Source organism: Eriocheir sinensis, unplaced genomic scaffold (genome assembly GCF_024679095.1).
Source record: "Eriocheir sinensis breed Jianghai 21 unplaced genomic scaffold, ASM2467909v1 Scaffold893, whole genome shotgun sequence".
NCBI classification, from domain to species: domain Eukaryota; kingdom Metazoa; phylum Arthropoda; class Malacostraca; order Decapoda; family Varunidae; genus Eriocheir; species Eriocheir sinensis.
In genome coordinates, this window is record NW_026112267.1 from 107022 (window position 1) to 126336 (window position 19315).

The window sequence follows — 19315 nt, forward strand, 5'->3', positions numbered from 1 at the left end:
GCTGCAGATATGGCAAGACAGTCTTAATTTTCCCTATTCCTTCCTTCCGTCCTTCGTTTTGTCTGCCTCGATATTCTCCCATATTTCTCTTTGCTTTCTTCCTGCCTCAATCTCCTCCGTATCTTCTTTTTCTTCATCTTAAGCATGTTCGTAGGTAACAAGACATCGAACGGCAAAGTTACCTTGACGTAAATGTGCAGCAAACAACGAAATAATTGAATTCGTTGATTACGATTTAGTACAGTCTGCCTTAAAAGGAAGAAAAATGAGAAAAGAGAATGGGTTTCTTGAACCAGCAGCTGGAGGGGCCTCGCTAGGATTGGCTGACGGTTCTTTAAACATGCTTGCGATTCGCTGCAAGGCCAATGACGCCATCAACCAACCAGCGGCCTCGCTGACTTAGCGCGCCTCTAACTACCATCTAAGGTTTGCTTCGTGAATCTGACGCTAACGTCGGTCGCTAAATCAATAGTGCGTAGTTATGTTAGTTCGTAGTTAGTGAGTATATTTGTGGATTCCGCCCCTGCTGCGTCAGCCTGTGGTAAGTGAATTATGGCCTTAACTCGGACACATGTATATATAGAAGGGTTGCACTGACGTCACAGCGCTTCGTTTTTGTTTTAGGAAAAACAACTGTCAGCCATTTTGGAAGGCACGAGCGATCAGCTGAGCCCCTGCCCCCTGATGATGGCTGGCCCGCGCCTCCTGTCTTCATATCACAATCTAAGTGAATATGCAAAATATCTTGGCAGTGAGGCTAGGGTTCGTTATATAACTATCCATTAGGGTGCCAAATGATGATGGACATACAGTATATACATTTATTATCAAACTTCAATATATATTTGATGATAAGAACAATGAATGTATCACTAATTTAACTTCGGGCATCCCCGGGTGGTGTTTAGTAAGAACATAAGAACGTAAGGGGTTCGCAAAAAGCCCACTGACCTATATTTGGCAGCTCCTGTCTATCTACCGCGAGTGGCAGTGTAGCACCTATCAGTAACAGTAATAGATGGGCCACTAACACCCAAGCAGTAATAGATGGACACTAACACCCACACAGTAATAGATGGACACTAACACCCACACCCACACAGTAATAGATGGACACTAACACCCACACAGTAATAGATGGACACTAACACCCACACCCACACAGTAATAGATGGACACTAACACCTACACCCACACATTAATAGATGGACACTAACACACCCACCCACATAGTAATAGATGGACACTAACACCCACACCCACACAGTAATAGATGGACACTAACACACCCACCCACACAGTAATAGATGGACACTAACACACCCACCCACACAGTAATAGATGGACACTAACACCCACACCTACACAGTAATAGATGGACTCTAACACACACACCCACACAGTAATAGATGGACACTAACACCCACACCCACACAGTAATAGATGGACACTAACACCCACACCAACACAGTAATAGATGGGCCACTAACACACCCACCAACACAGTAATAGATGGACACTAACACACCCACCCACACAGTAATAGATGGACACTAACACAAACACCCACACAGTAATAGATGGACACTAACACACACACCCACACAGTAATAGATGGACACTAACACCCACACCCACACAGTAATAGATGGACACTAACACCCACACCCACACAGTAATAGATGGACACTAACACCCACACCCACACAGTAATAGATGGACACTAACACCCACACCCACACAGTAATAGATGGACACTAACACACACACCCACACAGTAATAGATGGACACTAACACCCACACCCACACAGTAATAGATGGACACTAACACCCACACCCACACAGTAATAGATGGACACTAACACCCACACCCACACAGTAATAGATGGACACTAACACCCACACCCACACAGTAATAGAAGGACACTAACACCCACACCCACACAGTAATAGATGGACACTAACACACCCACCAACACAGTAATAGATGGACACTAACACCTACACCCACACAGTAATAGATGGACACTAACACAAATACCAACACAGTAATAGATGGACACTAACACCCACACCCACACAGTAATAGATGGACATTAACACCCACACCCACACAGTAATAGATGGACACTAACACACCCACCCACACAGTAATAGATGGACACTAACACCCACACCCACACAGTAATAGATGGACACTAACACCCACACCAACACATTAATAGATGGACACTAACACACCCACCCACACAGTAATAGATGGACACTAACACACCCACCCACACAGTAATAGATGGACACTGACACAAACACCCACACAGTAATAGATGGACACTAACACACCCACCCACACAGTAATAGATGGACACTAACACCCACACCCACACAGTAATAGATGGACACTAACACACACACACACACACAGTAATAGATGGACACTAACACACACACACACACACACACACACACACACACACACACACACACACACACAGTAATAGATGGACACTAACACCCACACCCACACAGTAATAGATGGACACTAACACACCCACCCACACAGTAATATATGGACACTAACACCCACACCAACACAGTAATAGATGGACACTAACACACCCACCCACACAGTAATAGATGGACACTAACACACCCACCCACACAGTAATAGATGGACACTAACACCCACACCCACACAGTAATAGATGGACACAAACACCCACACCCACACAGTAATAGATGGACACTAACACCCACACCCACACAGTAATAGATGGACACTAACACACCCACCCACACAGTAATAGATGGACACTAACACACACACCCACACAGTAATAGATGGACACTAACACCCACACAGTAATAGATGGACACTAACACCCACACAGTAATAGATGGACACTAACACCCACACCCACACAGTAATAGATGGACACTAACACACACACCAACACAGTAATAGATGGACACTAACACCCACACCAACACAGTAATAGATGGACACTAACACCCACACAGTAATAGATGGACACTAACACCCACACCCACACAGTAATAGATGGACACTAACACACACACCAACACAGTAATAGATGGACACTAACACCCACACCCACACAGTAATAGATGGACACTAACACACACACCAACACAGTAATAGATGGACACTAACACCCACACCCACACAGTAATAGATGGACACTAACACCCACACCCACACAGTAATAGATGGACACTAACACAAACACCCACACAGTAATAGATGGAGACTAACACACACACCAACACAGTAATAGATGGACACTAAAACACCTACCCACACAGTAATAGATGGACACGAACACATACACCCACACAGTAATAGATGGACACTAACACAAACACCCACACAGAAATAGATGGACACTAACACAAACACCAACACAGTAATAAATGGACACTAACACCCACACCCACACAGTAACAGATGGACACTAACACCCACACCCACACAGTAATAGATGGGCACTAACACAAACACCCACAGAGTAATAGATGGACACTAACACACACACCAACACAGTAATAGATGGACACTATCACACCCACCCACATAGTAATAGATGGACACTAACACCCACACCCACACAGTAATGGATGGACACTAACACAAACACCCACACAGTAACAGATGGACACTAACACAAACACCAACACAGTAATAGATGGACACTAACACCCACACCCACACAGTAATAGATGGACACTAACACCCACACCCACACAGTAATAGATGGACACTAAGTCCCACACCAGCACAGTAATAGATGGACACTAACACACCCACCTACACAGTAATAGATGGACACTAACACACCCACCCACACAGTAATAGATGGACACTAACACAAACACCCACACAGTAATAGATGGACACTAACACTCACACCAACAAAGTAATAGATGGACACTAACACACCCACCCACACAGTAATAGATGGACACTAACACCCACACCTACACAGTAATAGATGGACACTAACACACCCACCCACACAGTAATAGATGGACACTAACATCCACACCCACACAGTAGTAGATGGACACTAACACCCACACCTACACAGTAATAGATGGACACTAACACCCACACCCACACAGTAATAGATGGACACTAACACCCACACCTACACAGTAATAGATGGACACTAACACACCCACCCACACAGTAATAGATGGACACTAACATCCACACCCACACAGTAGTAGATGGACATTAACACCCACACCAACACAGTAATAGATGGACACTAACACACCCACCCACACAGTAATAGATGGACACTAACACACCCACCCACACAGTAATAGATGGACTTTAACACAAACACCCACACAGTAATAGATGGACACTAACACTCACACCAACAAAGTAATAGATGAACACTAACACACCCACCCACACAGTAATAGATGGACACTAACACCCACACCCACACAGTAATAGATGGACACTAACACACCCACCCACACAGTAATAGATGGACACTAACACACACACACACTCAGTAATAGATGGACACTAACACCCACACCAACACAGTAATAGATGGACACTAACACACACACCCACACAGTAATAGATGGACACTAACACAAACACCAACACAGTAATAGATGGACACTAACACCCACACCCACACAGTAATAGATGGACACTAACACCCACACCCACAGTAATAGATGGACACTAACACCCACACCCACACAGTAATAGATGGACACTAACACCCACACCCACACAGTAATAGATGGACACTAACACACACACCAACACAGTAATAGATGGACACTAACACCCACACCCACACAGTAATAGATGGACACTAACACACACACCAACACAGTAATAGATGGACACTAACACCCACACCCACACAGTAATAGATGGACACTAACACCCACACCCACACAGTAATAGATGAACACTAACACCCACACCCACACAGTAATAGATGGACACTAACACAAACACCCACACAGTAATAGATGGAGACTAACACACACACCAACACAGTAATAGATGGACACTAACACACCTACCCACACAGTAATAGATGGACACGAACACATACACCCACACAGTAATAGATGGACACTAACACAAACACCCACACAGAAATAGATGGACACTAACACAAACACCAACACAGTAATAAATGGACACTAACACCCACACCCACACAGTAACAGATGGACACTAACACCCACACCCACACAGTAAAAGATGGACACTAACACAAACACCCACACAGTAATAGATGGACACTAACACACACACCCACACAGTAATAGATGGACACTAACACCCACACACTAATAGATGGACACTAACACACACACCAACACAGTAATAGATGGGACACTAACACAAACACCCACACAGTAACATGGCGGGGAAAAGCTGAGGAGCTCCCTTGCGGTAAATATCTGCCTCCCAAAATAGCGGGCCTTTGTGGGGCCGCTGAGAAGTGATCAGCTGATCGCTGCTGACGACGTCACGTGCAACCCCTCTATAGTCACGCCGACCTTCAGTGGCGAGAGGGGGCTCCCTCACCCCCCCCCCCTCAGAATTCATGGGATTGGCTATGGGTGGGTGCGGCTTGGCCAATGGGAAGGCATGAGAAAAAGTCATTTTTCCTACTCTGCGGCTTTTGTTTATAATCCCTATCCCCGCTGGTATTGTGGCTTCTTTGTTCATCCCTGTTACTCTGATCTCTCTCTCTCTCTCTCTCTCTCTCTCTCTCTCTCTCTCTCTCTCTCTCTCTCTAAGAAGGGAGACAAAAAAGTACCAGGTAATTACAGGCCCATTAGTCTAACTTCGGTTGTAGGTAAGCTACTTGAAGGCATAATTAGAGACAAAATTGTGAGTTACCTTGAAAGCCACTCATTGATTGGGGACTCACAACATGGCTTCCGAAACAAAAGATCCTGCCTATCAAACCTATTAACCTTTTATAGCGACCTCTTCACTGTTTTTGACGTAACCAAATCACTGGACGTAGTCTGTCTTGATTTCCAGAAAGTGTTTGATAAAGTCCCGCATCATAAATTACTTTACAAATTAAAGCAAATAGGTATTGACGGTCAAGTAAACCAATGGATCGCGAATTGGTTGAGCAACAGACAACAAAGAGTAGTGACTGACGGATTTAACTCAGAGTGGGCGCCTGTCACTAATGGCGTCCCTCAGGGCTCGGTCCTTGGCCCAGTGCTCTTCATTATATACATCAACGACGTGGATGTTGGACTCAATAACCGCATTAGTAAATTTGCAGACGACACAAAGATTGGTAACTCGGTTCTCACTGACGAAGACAGGCAAAGCCTTCAAGAGGATTTGCACAAAATTTCAGCTTGGTCGGAGAGATGGGAGATACCCTTTAACGTAGACAAGTGCCAGGTCCTTCAAATTGGAACGAGGAATAAGAAGTTCGAATACGAAATGCGCGGCGTTAAACTCAACAGCGTTCAATGCGTCAAGGACTTGGGGGTCAAAATCGCGTCAAACTTCAAATTCTCACAGCAATGCATCGATGCAGCAAATAAAGCGAACAGAATGTTGGGCTTCATTAAAAGAAACTTTGTATTCAAGAATAAAGATGTAATACTCCCGCTCTACAACAGTTTAGTCAGACCCCACTTGGAATATGCGGTACAGTTTTGGTCTCCCCACCATGCAAAGGTTATTGCTAAATTAGAAGGTGTTCAGCGTCGGGCAACGAAAATGATCCCTTCCTTGCGCAACAAATCCTACGAAGAAAGGCTTTCTACCCTTAACATGTTCTCTCTTGAGAAACGTCGCCTCCGAGGAAAACTGATCGAATGTTTTAAAATACTTAATGGTTTCACGAATGTAGACAGATCAACATTGTTTATGATCGATGACACTTTGCGCACGAGGAACAATGGCGTAAAACTCAGATGTAGACAAGTAAATTCAGACTGCACCAAATTTTTCTTCACCAACGTTATAGTGCGAGAATGGAATAAGCTTCCACCATCAGTGGTCCAGTGTAACACGATTGACTCCTTCAAAAATAAGCTCGACCGTCACTTCCTTCAACTTAATATCAACTAGAGTAGAAATGCAACGTTTTGGAGTCTTCTGATTAATGTAAAATCACTTAGGTGTAAGGACCACCACGTCTGGACCATGGGGTCTGTGTGGTCTGATTTTCTATAAATCTAATCTCTCTCTCTCTCTCTCTCTCTCTCTCTCTCTCTCTCTCTCTCTCTCTCTCTCTCTCTCTCTCTCTCTCTCTCTCTCTCTCTCTCACACACACACACACACACACACACACACACACACACACACACACAATAATTTTTCCTCCTTCTCCTCCTGTGTGGGTGGGTGTGTTACCTGGACCATGGGGTCTGTGTGGTCTGATTTTCTATGTAAATCTATGTACATCTCTCTCTCTCTCTCTCTCTCTCTCTCTCTCTCTCTCTCTCTCTCTCTCTCTCTCTCTCTCTCTCTCTCTCTCTCATACACACACACACACACACACACACACACACACACACACAATAATTTTTCCTCCTTCTCCTCCTGTGTGGGTGGGTGTGTTAGTGTCCATCTATTACTGTGTTGGTGTGTGTGTTAGTGTCCTAATTAACCTTTATCTTCGTTTAATCCCTCCATTCAGCCTCAGGTAAGTCATTACCGGCTTGGGTTTGACCTTCCGAAGGGTGACGGGAACACGGACGGGAACTGTCTCGTGACATCTCTCGGACACCAGTTTCCGAAAAGTGTTTGCCAACACATTTCAGTAGTTGTTCCAGTTATTCTCTCGGATGTTTTTCATCGCAGGCGACAGAGCACCCATTTATGGTGAGAACTGAGCCTCTCGGAACACAGCTCTGCCAGTACTTGATGACATAATACATTATCAATGAAAGCGCACCCATCCATCCAAAACCGCCATGCTGACAGTAAGCCAATCAGCAGCACGGGGCGGGCAGACTCCAGGTGGATCCTCCCAAAACGAGGGAGACTCTCGCCACTGAAGGCCGGCGTGACTATATATTTGCATTTTCAACTTTGTGACTGCGAGTTTGACTTTAAAATGTAGGAGCGGAGCGCGCGCGTTCTACTAAGCTCACGGCGGCACCAAAGAGTGTTTTTTGTACTTTTGCACTTCAAACTTTTTGTGTGTGATGGAGAGTGATTACAGAGATTCATTTCTACATGAACACTTACATATTTAATACCCTGAGTGACAGCGAGAACACCCGCAACGTTAGGAATATATACGTTCACCTCATATTCATCTCTATGTAACAACTACATTTTACATTTTAACTTTTATAACATATAGAAAGTATTAACATTCATACTTCTATAAACAACCATATATTTATTACCCTGAGTGACAGCGAGAACACCCGTAGCGTTAGGAATATATGTGTCCACCTCCTTTTCATCTCCATAACAACTACATATTTAAAGTACAAGCGGCAGCGAGCAGGAACGGCCGCAGCGTAGCAATACACAGTTCAGCCCCGATCTGGGATCCCCGTGTGACACATCGGGTCGTTAGGGATTAAATAAATATAACATTATGTAAGGCAATACGTCTATCCGCTGAATGGCTCATAGTGACAAGTGACTGACGCTCGCGAGTGTTGTCATCCGGGAATTGTTGACTGTGAAACAGAAATACAAGGATGGAAGGGAATGGCGCGGCCCTCGCTGGCAACATGGGTTAGTTATGAGAGAGAGAGAGAGAGAAAAAAAAAAAAATGCTCTAATATATTTTCTTTAAGCAAGTATGAAGCCGACAGCTGTAGCAAAAAGTTTAATTAAGAATACGCCGTTCAAGGGAGGCTGCGGTGTAGTTTACTATTGGAAGGGACGATAGAGTGAAGGTTCTGGTTAACCCTTTCATTTGGACAGGAGGAAGGAGGGGCTTGGAGTCGCTAGGGCAGGATAACGGGGCTGTACTAGGCCAAAGAGACTATATACGAAGAGATAGTGGTATGTAGTAATTCCTCGGGCGTGCGGAAGTAGCGCCTATCTATTGCAGCCCACCAAAAACGTCACTTTTCAGGGGTAGCTTTACTATTTTTAAAGTACCTGCCACAGCACCCTATCCAGCCTTTACTTATTTTTTTCATTATTGTAAAATGATTTACTAATGAGGTAAAGAAGAATATATTTGTTCCTATGTTTTATTAAGTATTATCTACACTATATCAATTTGTTATTTTTTTTTTCTGGAAAGTATGGTGTAGAAAGCATTTGCTAATATATATATATATATATATATATATATATATATATATATATATATATATATATATATATATATATATATATATATATATATATATATATATATATATATATATATATATGTGTGTGTGTGTGTGTTTGTGTGTAGCAAAAATATCCAGTGCTTTAAATACAAACAAAGCATACAACATTCTATGCATGCTAGATTTCTATAATGCCTTTGCAACTGTGGTAACCAGGATGTCACACTGGTCCTGTGTCCCAGGGAAATGGGTTCCCTAACACCACAGGCTCAAGGGCCAATGTTACAGAGATGAGCACCGAGGCCACGCGCTGCTACAGCGTATGCCCCTAACCGTACCTTTACCTTTTGCAAAAATGCTCTTAGCTGAGTAAAAATATCATACTAACTGTACAAGTGCCAGATAATAGCAAGTATTGCATTCTGCTTGACAGGGCAGAGAACAAAAGCTTCTAAGCATTACAACTGAAATAAGCAATGGGAGACACTCAAAGCTTGTTCACTGAACATGACCCGATTTATAACAGGCAAAACCAACAATGGTGCGTTATATACAATGAAAACTGTAAAAAAATGTTGCAAGGCACATCAGTATAAGAGCAAAGCATCATAAAATATGCTGAAATACATGATGGAGGACATTAAGAAGGTAACACATGAGTTGTCTTAAATGGAATGCAATAACTTGGTGGTCCTGGGAGACAGGCGAGCCGGGAGGTGAAAATGGAATGTAGGACACGGTATGATCTCACAAGCTCTGACCTTGGTGTCAGGGTCATGAAGATATTAAGCTCAGCAGGCACAACTATGCAGCAGAGGCACATATGATAAAAGCAAATGAGACAAAATAAGGCAACTCATAGTGTAAGAAAATAGCAGGAAAGTTATGCTGCAGTATGTGACACACCAAATTACAGGACAGAGAGTGATATGTATTTCATAGGCTACATTAGTAAACATGTAGCATTTATTGCAGGAACCACACATTAAAGTTGGATGTAATAAAATATATGTTTTTAGCACACATTAAAGTTGGATGTAATAAAATATATGTTTTTAGCACACATTAAATAATAAAATATTTGTTTTTAGAACAAATTAAAGTTGGATGTAATAAAATAATTTGATATGAAACTCCCTGAACTGGCCAACCAAACCAACCACTCTCTGATCCCCCCCCCCCCCCTTCAAAAAAGCATTATTTTCACAAGGTTTATGAGGCATTAGTCAAGAATATCAACTGCCATTACATTTTGTAAATCATACCTATGTGATTATGTATATCATGTAAAGCAGAAAAAAAATTGCAAGCTGTAATACAAACAAGATTACTCCTGGAAGCCACATTAATGATGCCAGACACGTGATGATGAAATTACATGCTGTATTTCACATTATGAAACCAAGCCAAGTGTCACTGCCGCACATATTAGGTAAGGCAGACACCAAAAGCTTGTTACCTGAACAAGATTAAATATTACAGGCAAAATCCACAATAAAGCATTGCATACTGTTGGGTAGGAAAGAGAACAAATGCTTCCAAGCATTACACCTGAAATAAACAATGGCAGATATTCAAAGCTTGTGAGCTGAACAAGATCTGATTTATAACAGGCAAAACCAACAATGGTGCATTACATGCGATATCTGGCAGGGGATTCCTTGCATTACAATTGGAAAGTGGCAGACACCTAAAGCTTTTTAACTGAACAAGATCTGATTTATAACAGGCAAAACCAACAATGGTGCATTACATGTGATATCTGGCAGGGGAGATAAATGATTCCTTGCATTACAACTGGAAAGTGGCAGACGCCCAAAGCTTGTTAATTGAACAAGATCTGATTTATAACAGGCAAGACCAACAATGATGCATTACTTGCAATATTTGGCAAAGTATATGGAAAAAAATTCTTGGCGTAACAAGAGTAATGCTAAATAATGGCAAATCCCACGAAGTTTCTCTTCTTTTGACAAAGCCTGTGCTCTTTGCTGCAGGGCTGTCAGAGTCTGTTTGCTCCAGCCAACATTTACTGAAATACCCCTGAGTCATGGGTGAAGTGTTGAAACTGAAGACAAGTGAAATACTGTGCTCAGAAATCTATTAGCATTTGGACTTTGATAGTATAAGGCCAGAGCAAACCTCCTCTCTTGTAACCCATATCTCCTACTAGGCTTAGATCTTGGCATCATGCAGCATGTTGAACCTGACCTTAGAAAAAATCCATCCCTATTGGATCTAAAAAATTGCTGTCTCTGGGCAAAAACTGCCCAGGAGTTGTAACAGCCTGGGCTTCGAGCTGCCTTGCCTCCCGGTGCAGACGGCAGACTGTTGTGTGCAGCAGTTTTCACTTTTCATGTCTGAAAATACATGCAAAAATATTTAATCACAATTCTGAATAATAAAATATGTGCATGTAATTGCATTATTTTCAGTGCTATAAGGACAGTGAATCTAAGCATTGACATTATGTCTGCACGCCAGCATCGATGGAAGGCTTCACTTAGATTGCCTGACAAGAGTAATATTTTCAGGAGAGATGGGGGAGAGGATACAACTGGAGACTCTTGACAGATATAATGTCAAGATCTACAAGCACCCATTTACCATATATATCTTTGATGTTCAGTCCATACTAAAACATTTGTCAATGTGTTGCCACACTAAAAATCTAAAAATTCCCTGTTTCTGCAATGTTAGTCATACCTAAGCCCTGCTAAACCATCCAAGTGAATCAAGAATGAGTTCTGGGCAGCAGCATGAGCCAATACTAAATGGCACCACTATAAAAAAAAAGCCTGCATCATGACGGGCCTGGGCCGACCGCCAGGCGCCTGAAGAAAACCTACCGGCGCTATAGGCAGGTGGGAAAAAAAAAAAAAAAAAGGATCACATCAGAAGAATGGACAAAGGTTTGTTAGTGGCACTTCAAGGTTATGCTACCTCTTCAAAGATTGGCCAGTCATGGTTTAAAGTGGAACAGGATAAACAAGAAACAGGTAGATATCTGTGGACACTACTGTTACTATCAATTGCCAGCCTATGGCAAAATTTGAACCTATGCTATCAAAAACATAAGACCCATATGCTGATCACTCGACTAATCGTAACGGTACTACACCCATAGAAACATAATAAAGAGTTTAAATATATCATTCAAAATTTCAACCTTTTTACATACATTTTTTTGAGATATGAAGCCTACTGGTGTAACAGTTAAATATTGAACTCAATTTGTATGCAGAGATGTGAGGTATGTTATTAAGCTGTAATGTTTCCAACACATTAGTTGTGATTAAAGCAACACGGAATAGTAACTAAAGAGGATAAATTATCACTGAGAACAAGAGGTTCCTTACTATATTGTGGTGAGCTTGATGGCCGAGTCGAGTTTCCTCCAACCCCATCAAGTTCACACCCTGTTGAGAGGCAATTTCTTAATCAAAGTGAAAAATGGATGCAAATGGTCACTAAAACTAGTTATTATACTTGGTGTCACAAATTCGGGCAAAGAATTTAGGGAAGGACTCCCGGACTTGGCGTCACTGATGAGGTAAATGATCTCGTGCACTCATTGGGCTATAATATATACATTGTTATAATGTGTATTATTGTCTTGTTACTATATATTACCTACTGATAATGGAAATACATGTCAGGATTAATCATCAAATACAAGGAAAAAAGAATCATGTATGGAAATTGTGAACTTTTAAGTTCATGTAACAAACAAAGTTTATTATACACAAAAAGGTTGGATACTTCAGATGTAAAAGATTTTTGGATATAACATCACCCCCTTCCTCCATATTGGTTCTTTAAAGCAAGGGTTGACTACAGCTGATTATTATTTGCGGCAGGTTACACGACACTTTTTTTAGTGCAAACCATTTGGAAATCAATGATCATTATAAGGAATACTACTCATGAGTAGCTACTAAAACTTGACAACCTAGAAAGATGCACCATCAGACTGTAAAGGATAGATATATTATAAGACATAGCTACATTGGTGGATCCAAAGGGGGCCCAGGCCCCCATGGTCCTGAGTGATACAGGAAAACTAGCTCAAAAGCGCGCTGCGGCTAAAACAATGCTTTGGCACAAAGTCCAGGCCGTTATACCCATTGATTTAGGTCACCACCAGTTTTTCAAGACCAGGACTGCCGAGAATGGCTAATCGGTAATGCTAATGCTCCTTCCACCCGCAAAAAGTCTGACGTCCTCCCAAAAACTCATTTCCTGGACCTTCACCCAAAGACATACCGTAACATGGTTCAGTGATCATGGACAAAAAAAATGTTAAGACAATCAATATCCAATCATTTCAGGATACATAAATCAGCATCCATATGAAGGAATTCTACAACTTAAAAGTGATGTTGAGCAGGGCATGTGTTAAGTGACTTGCACAGTCTATTTTGTGAAGTCATAATTAGATTAATAACACAACAATCAACAAACACTAGATGAAGTATTCATACCAAAATCAGTACATGGAGCTGGTGCACTGCATTGGGGAGCACATTCCTGCAGCTCACCAAGAGGGTTGGATGCTGCCATGTACTTCAAGGAGGGTGGCTAAATGTTTTCACCCTTGGCCTCTTTCTTGGACTCTCCCCTTCAGCTGCCACATTCTCTTGGATGATATCAGACGTGTTCGGATCTGTTGGGATGTGTTTGTGTTAGATGTGGAATAACATACGACAGTGGAACATGGAAGGAAAGAGTATGTCCACACGGTAAAATACAGAGAAGAGGATTGCACTGCATTAGTTGAGTGATTACAAGATGTAAATTGAAATTCTTTGGATACTGAAAGGATGTACGGGGACAACTGGGTGAGAAGGGAGAGAGATGCAGATTTTTGTTATATAGCTAGATACACCAATGAAGACTTAGGACATACACTTTCAGAAAGACCACAATTTTGGCTGCTAGATAGAAAAACACTAGATGTCAAAGTGCCAGGACATTGAAGGAAGTAATAATAAGAAAAGCAATAATAATTGATGAGTATAAATATATTTCTGATATTTTTGTTTATCTTAATGCTAGTATTGGAATTTTCAAACACTAAGAATATAATAAATAAATATTGATAAATTAATTAAAATAAATACATTAATTGTACTAATACTACCACTAACAATATTAACAGCACTGCATCTAATAGACTGAGCAATAAACTGAGCCTGATATGTAACCATAATTAAACTGTCTCTGTCTGAGTGTTATGTGAAGCTTGCTCCATGCACCGTGATAGGAATGGCATAGATGCATGCAGGTTGCTGAGATACTTACAGTCACCAGCCACTTGTAGATATGGCACCAAAATGTGTTGGAAGCATTGGCGGCCAACTTCCATTTATTTAACTATTATTTTCTTTAAACAAAGGAGACAGCTCAAGAGCAACAAAGCGTACTAGAAAAAAAAGCCCCACTACTCGCCACTCCCAAACAGACAAAAGTAGAGTCTTGATACACTCTTCTTGAAGGTCAGATTATAGGCAGGAGGAAATGCAGACAATGGAAGGTTGTTCCAGAGTTTATCAGTGTAAGGGATGAAAGGGTGGAGATGCTGGTTAACTTTTGCATAAGATGTTTGGCAAGATAGAACATGCAGTAATTGGCTTAAATTAGGAAAGTATAGATTTAGGAGGGAAATGGGCAGGCATTGGTTTAGTAATAGGGTGGTGGGGGAATTGAATAGATTCAGCAATCACATAGTGAGTGTAGGGACGATAGCTTGTTTTAAGAGTAGACTGGATAGCTACATGGACGAGGCTGACAGGTGGTAATGGGGAGGAATCTGGAGCTGCCGTGTGTAGGCCATTCGGCCTCTTGCCGCGGGAGGAGGGGAGGCATGCAGTTAGCAAGTTCAGAACAGCTGTCAGCGTGAAAATGATTAGAATTTCCACATTATCATTATTTATATATATCACTTACCCCGGCTGGCATCCTTCCGTAATAAATGTAGCTTCACACCAGGCTGTGTCCTCTTTATCACCACAAAGGGACATGATTTGAGGCTCCGGCTGGTAAACGTGGCGGCCGCGGAGGTGTTATGATTTTTGAACGAGGCAGCGTTGCAATCGGAGCAGAGATTTACATAGATTTACATAGAAAATCAGACCACACAGACCCCATGGTCCAGACTTGGTGGTCTGTCCTTAAACCTAAGTGATTTTACATTAAACAGAAGACCCAAAACGTTGCATTTCTACTGTAGTTGATATTAAGTTGAAGGAAGTGACGGTCGAGCTTATTTTTGAAGGAGTCAATCGTGTTACACTGGACCACTGATGGTGGAAGCTTATTAAGATATTGCTGCGAATAGCGGTATAATAAACAGTATAAGTTAGACCGAGATAATTATATTCACCCACTCTTTCCCCCTACAACCCAATGATTCAATGTAAATCATTACTGATGGAAGTCAGCGTGCGTGCTAAAACAATGAGTTTGGAAGAAAAACATGATCATATATATTTTAAAGAACGGCAGTAGGGCTACAACCCTGGTTCATTCCAGTATGTATACAGAAAGGTTAAACACATAAAACACATCTAACCACTGGTAGCCTTCCACAAATGCAGAGAAAGTAATATAATTGCGGTATAGTAATATAACAATAATAGCATTACTCATGACATGCAGTCAACCTAGTAAATATATATATAGTTCCTACTGTTCATTTTAATATTTATCTACCTCTATTTTTTTATTTAAAATGGTAAATAACCAGACTGAAGAAAAAAGTAGCAACATTTGCTGCTTGATCCCATGTAGCAACACTGCTGATGGGTTCTGGGGGTTGGGGGTTGGTCTGGAGGGGGTAAGGCGCCTGGATGTAAACAAAGCTGCTCCTGCGCCATCTGTTGCAACCAAGGAGACTATACAACAGGAGAGGAGGCCTCTATGGGAGACCGTGGGCTGGTGTTGGTGTATGTCGGTTGCAACAGATGGCGCAGGAGCAGCTTGTTTTATTCAGGCGCCTCCAGCCCCCAACCCCCAGAACCAATCAGCAGTGTTGCTACATGGGATCAATTAAGCAGCAAATGTTGCTACTTTTTTTCTTCAGTCTGGTTATTTCCCATTTTAAATAGAAAAAATAAAGGTAGATAAATATTAAAATGAACAGTTGGAACTATATATACTGTATATATTTACTAGATAGATATAGCCTGACTGCATGTCATGAGTAATGCTATTATTGTTATATTATTATACCGCAATTATATTATTTTCTCAGCATGTGTGGTTAGATGTGTTTTATGTGTTTAACTTTTCTGTATACATACTGGAATGAACCAAGGAATTGTAGCCCTACTGCCGTTCTTTAAAACTATGTGATCATGTTTTTTCTTCCAAACTCATTGTTTTAGCACGCACGCTGACTTCCATCAGTAATGATGATATATATACATTGAGTCATTGGTTTTTAGGGGGAAAGAGTGGGTGAATATAATTATCTCGGTCTAACTTATACTGTTTATTATAACGCTATTTGCAGCAATATCTTTCTCTGCTCTGATTGCAACGCTGCTTCGTTCAAAAATCATAACACCGCCGCGGCCGCCACGTTTACCAGCCGGAGCCTCAAATCATGTCCCTTTGTGGTGATAAAGAGGACACAGCCTGGTGTGAAGCTACATTTATTACGGAAGGATGCCAGCCGGGGTAAGTGATATATATAAATAATGATAATGTGGAAATTCTAATCATTTTCACGCTGACAGTTGTTCTGAACTTGCTAATTGCATGCCTCCCCTCCTCCCAAGGCACGAGGCCGAATGGCCTACACACGGCAGCTCCAGATTCCTCCCCATTACCACCTGTCAGCCTCGTCCATGTAGCTATCCAGTCTACTCTTAAAACAAGCTATCGTCCCTACACTCACTATGTGATTGCTGAATCTATTCAATTCCCCCACCACCCTATTACTAAACCAATGCCCGCCCATTTCCCTCCTAAATCTATACTTTTCTAATTTAAGTCAATTATTGCATGTTCTATCTTGCCAAACATCTTATGCAAAAGTTAACCAGCATCTCCACTCTTTCATCCCTTACACTGATAAACTCTGGAACAGCCTTCCATTGTCCGCATTTCCTCCTGCCTATAATTTGACCTTCAAGAAGAGTGTATCAAGACTCTACTTTTGTCTGTTTGGGAGTGGCGAGTAGTGGGGCTTTTTTTTCTAGTACGCTTTGTTGCTCTTGAGCTGTCTCCTTTGTTTAAAGAAAATAATAGTTAAATAAATGGAAGTTGGCTGCCAATGCTTCCAACACATTTTGGTGCCATATCTACAAGTGGCTGGTGACTGTAAGCATCTCAGCAACCTGCATGCATATATGCCATTCCTATCATGGTGCATGGAGCAAGCTTCACATAACACCCAGACAGAGACAGTTTAATTATGGTTACATATCAGGCTCAGTTTATTGCTCAGTCTATTAGATGAAGTGCTGTTAATATTGTTAGTGGTAGTATTAGTACAATTAATGTATTTATTTTAATTAATTTATCAATATTTATTTATTATATTCTTAGTGTTTGAAAATTCCAATACTAGCATTAAGATAAACAAAAATATCAGAAATATATTTATACTCATTAATTATTATTGCTTTTCTTATTATTACTTCCTTCAATGTCCTGGCACTTTGACATCTAGTGTTTTTCTGTCTAGCAGCCAAAATTGTGGTCTTTCTGAATGTGTATGTCCTAGGTCTTCATTGGTGTATCTAGCTATATAACAAAAATCTGCATCTCTCTCCCTTCTCACCCAGTTGTCCCCGTACATCCTTTCAGTATCCAAAGAATTTCAATTTACATCTTGTAATCACTCAACTAATGCAGTGCAATCCTCATCTCTGTATTTTACCGTGTGGACATACTCTTTCCTTCCATGTTCCACTGTCGTATGTTATTCCACATCCCAACAGATCCGAACACGTCCGATATCATCCAAGAGAATGTGGCAGCTGAAGGGGGAGAGGCCAAGAAAGAGGCCAAGGGTGAAGACATTTAGCCACCCCCCCTGAATTACATGGCATCATTCAACCCTCTTGGTGAGCTGCAGGAATGTGCTTCCCATTGCAGTGCACCAGCTCCATGTACTGATTTTGGTATGAATACTTCATCTAGTGTTTGTTGATTGTTGTGTTATTAATCTAATTATGACTTCACAAAATAGACTGTGCAAGTCACTTAACACATGCCCTGCTCAACATCACTTTTAAGTTGTAGAATTCCTTCATATGGATGCTGATTTATGTATCCTGAAATGATTGGATATTGATTGTCTTAACATTTTTTTTTGTCCATGATCACTGAACCATGTTACGGTATGTCTTTGGGTGCAGATCCAGGAAATGAGTTTTGGGGGGACGTCAGACTTTTTGCGGGTGGAAGGAGCATTAGCATTACCGATTAGCCATTCTCGGCAGTCCTGGTCTTGAAAAACTGGTGGTGACCTAAATCAATGGGTATAACGGCCTGGACTTTGTGCCAAAGCATTGTTTTAGCCGCAGCGCGCTTTTGAGCTAGTTTTCCTGTATCACTCAGGAACATTGGGGGAGCCTGGGCCCCCCTTTGGATCCACCAATGTAGCTATGTCTTATAATATATCTATCCTTTACAGTCTGATGGTGCATCCTTCTAGGTTGTCAAGTTTTAGTAGCTACTCATGAGTAGTATTCCTTATAATGATCATTGATTTCCAGATGGTTTGCACTAAAAAAAGTGTCGTGTAACCTGCCGCAAATAATAATCAGCTGTAGTCAACCCTTGCTTTAAAGAACCAATATGGAGGAAGGGGGTGATGTTATATCCAAAAATCTTTTACATCTGAAGTATCCAATCTTTTTGTGTATAATAAACTTTGTTTGTCACATGAACTTAAAAGTTCACAATTTCCATACATGATTCTTTTTTCCTTGTATTTGATGATTAATCCTGACATGTATTTCCATTATCAGTAGGTAATATATAGTAACAAGA

General features: G+C 41.4%; 1 long non-coding RNA gene across 1 annotated transcript; it reads right to left on the reverse strand.

The window, feature by feature from the left end:
• Positions 1-942: 942 nt before the first annotated feature.
• LOC126994847 (uncharacterized) lies at positions 943-1988 on the reverse strand. The gene is made up of 3 exons (XR_007749649.1): positions 1430-1988; positions 1254-1361; positions 943-1185 (listed from the first exon to the last, which is right to left on the reverse strand). It is a non-coding gene; the product is annotated as an uncharacterized LOC126994847 (long non-coding RNA).
• Positions 1989-19315: the final 17327 nt, after the last annotated feature.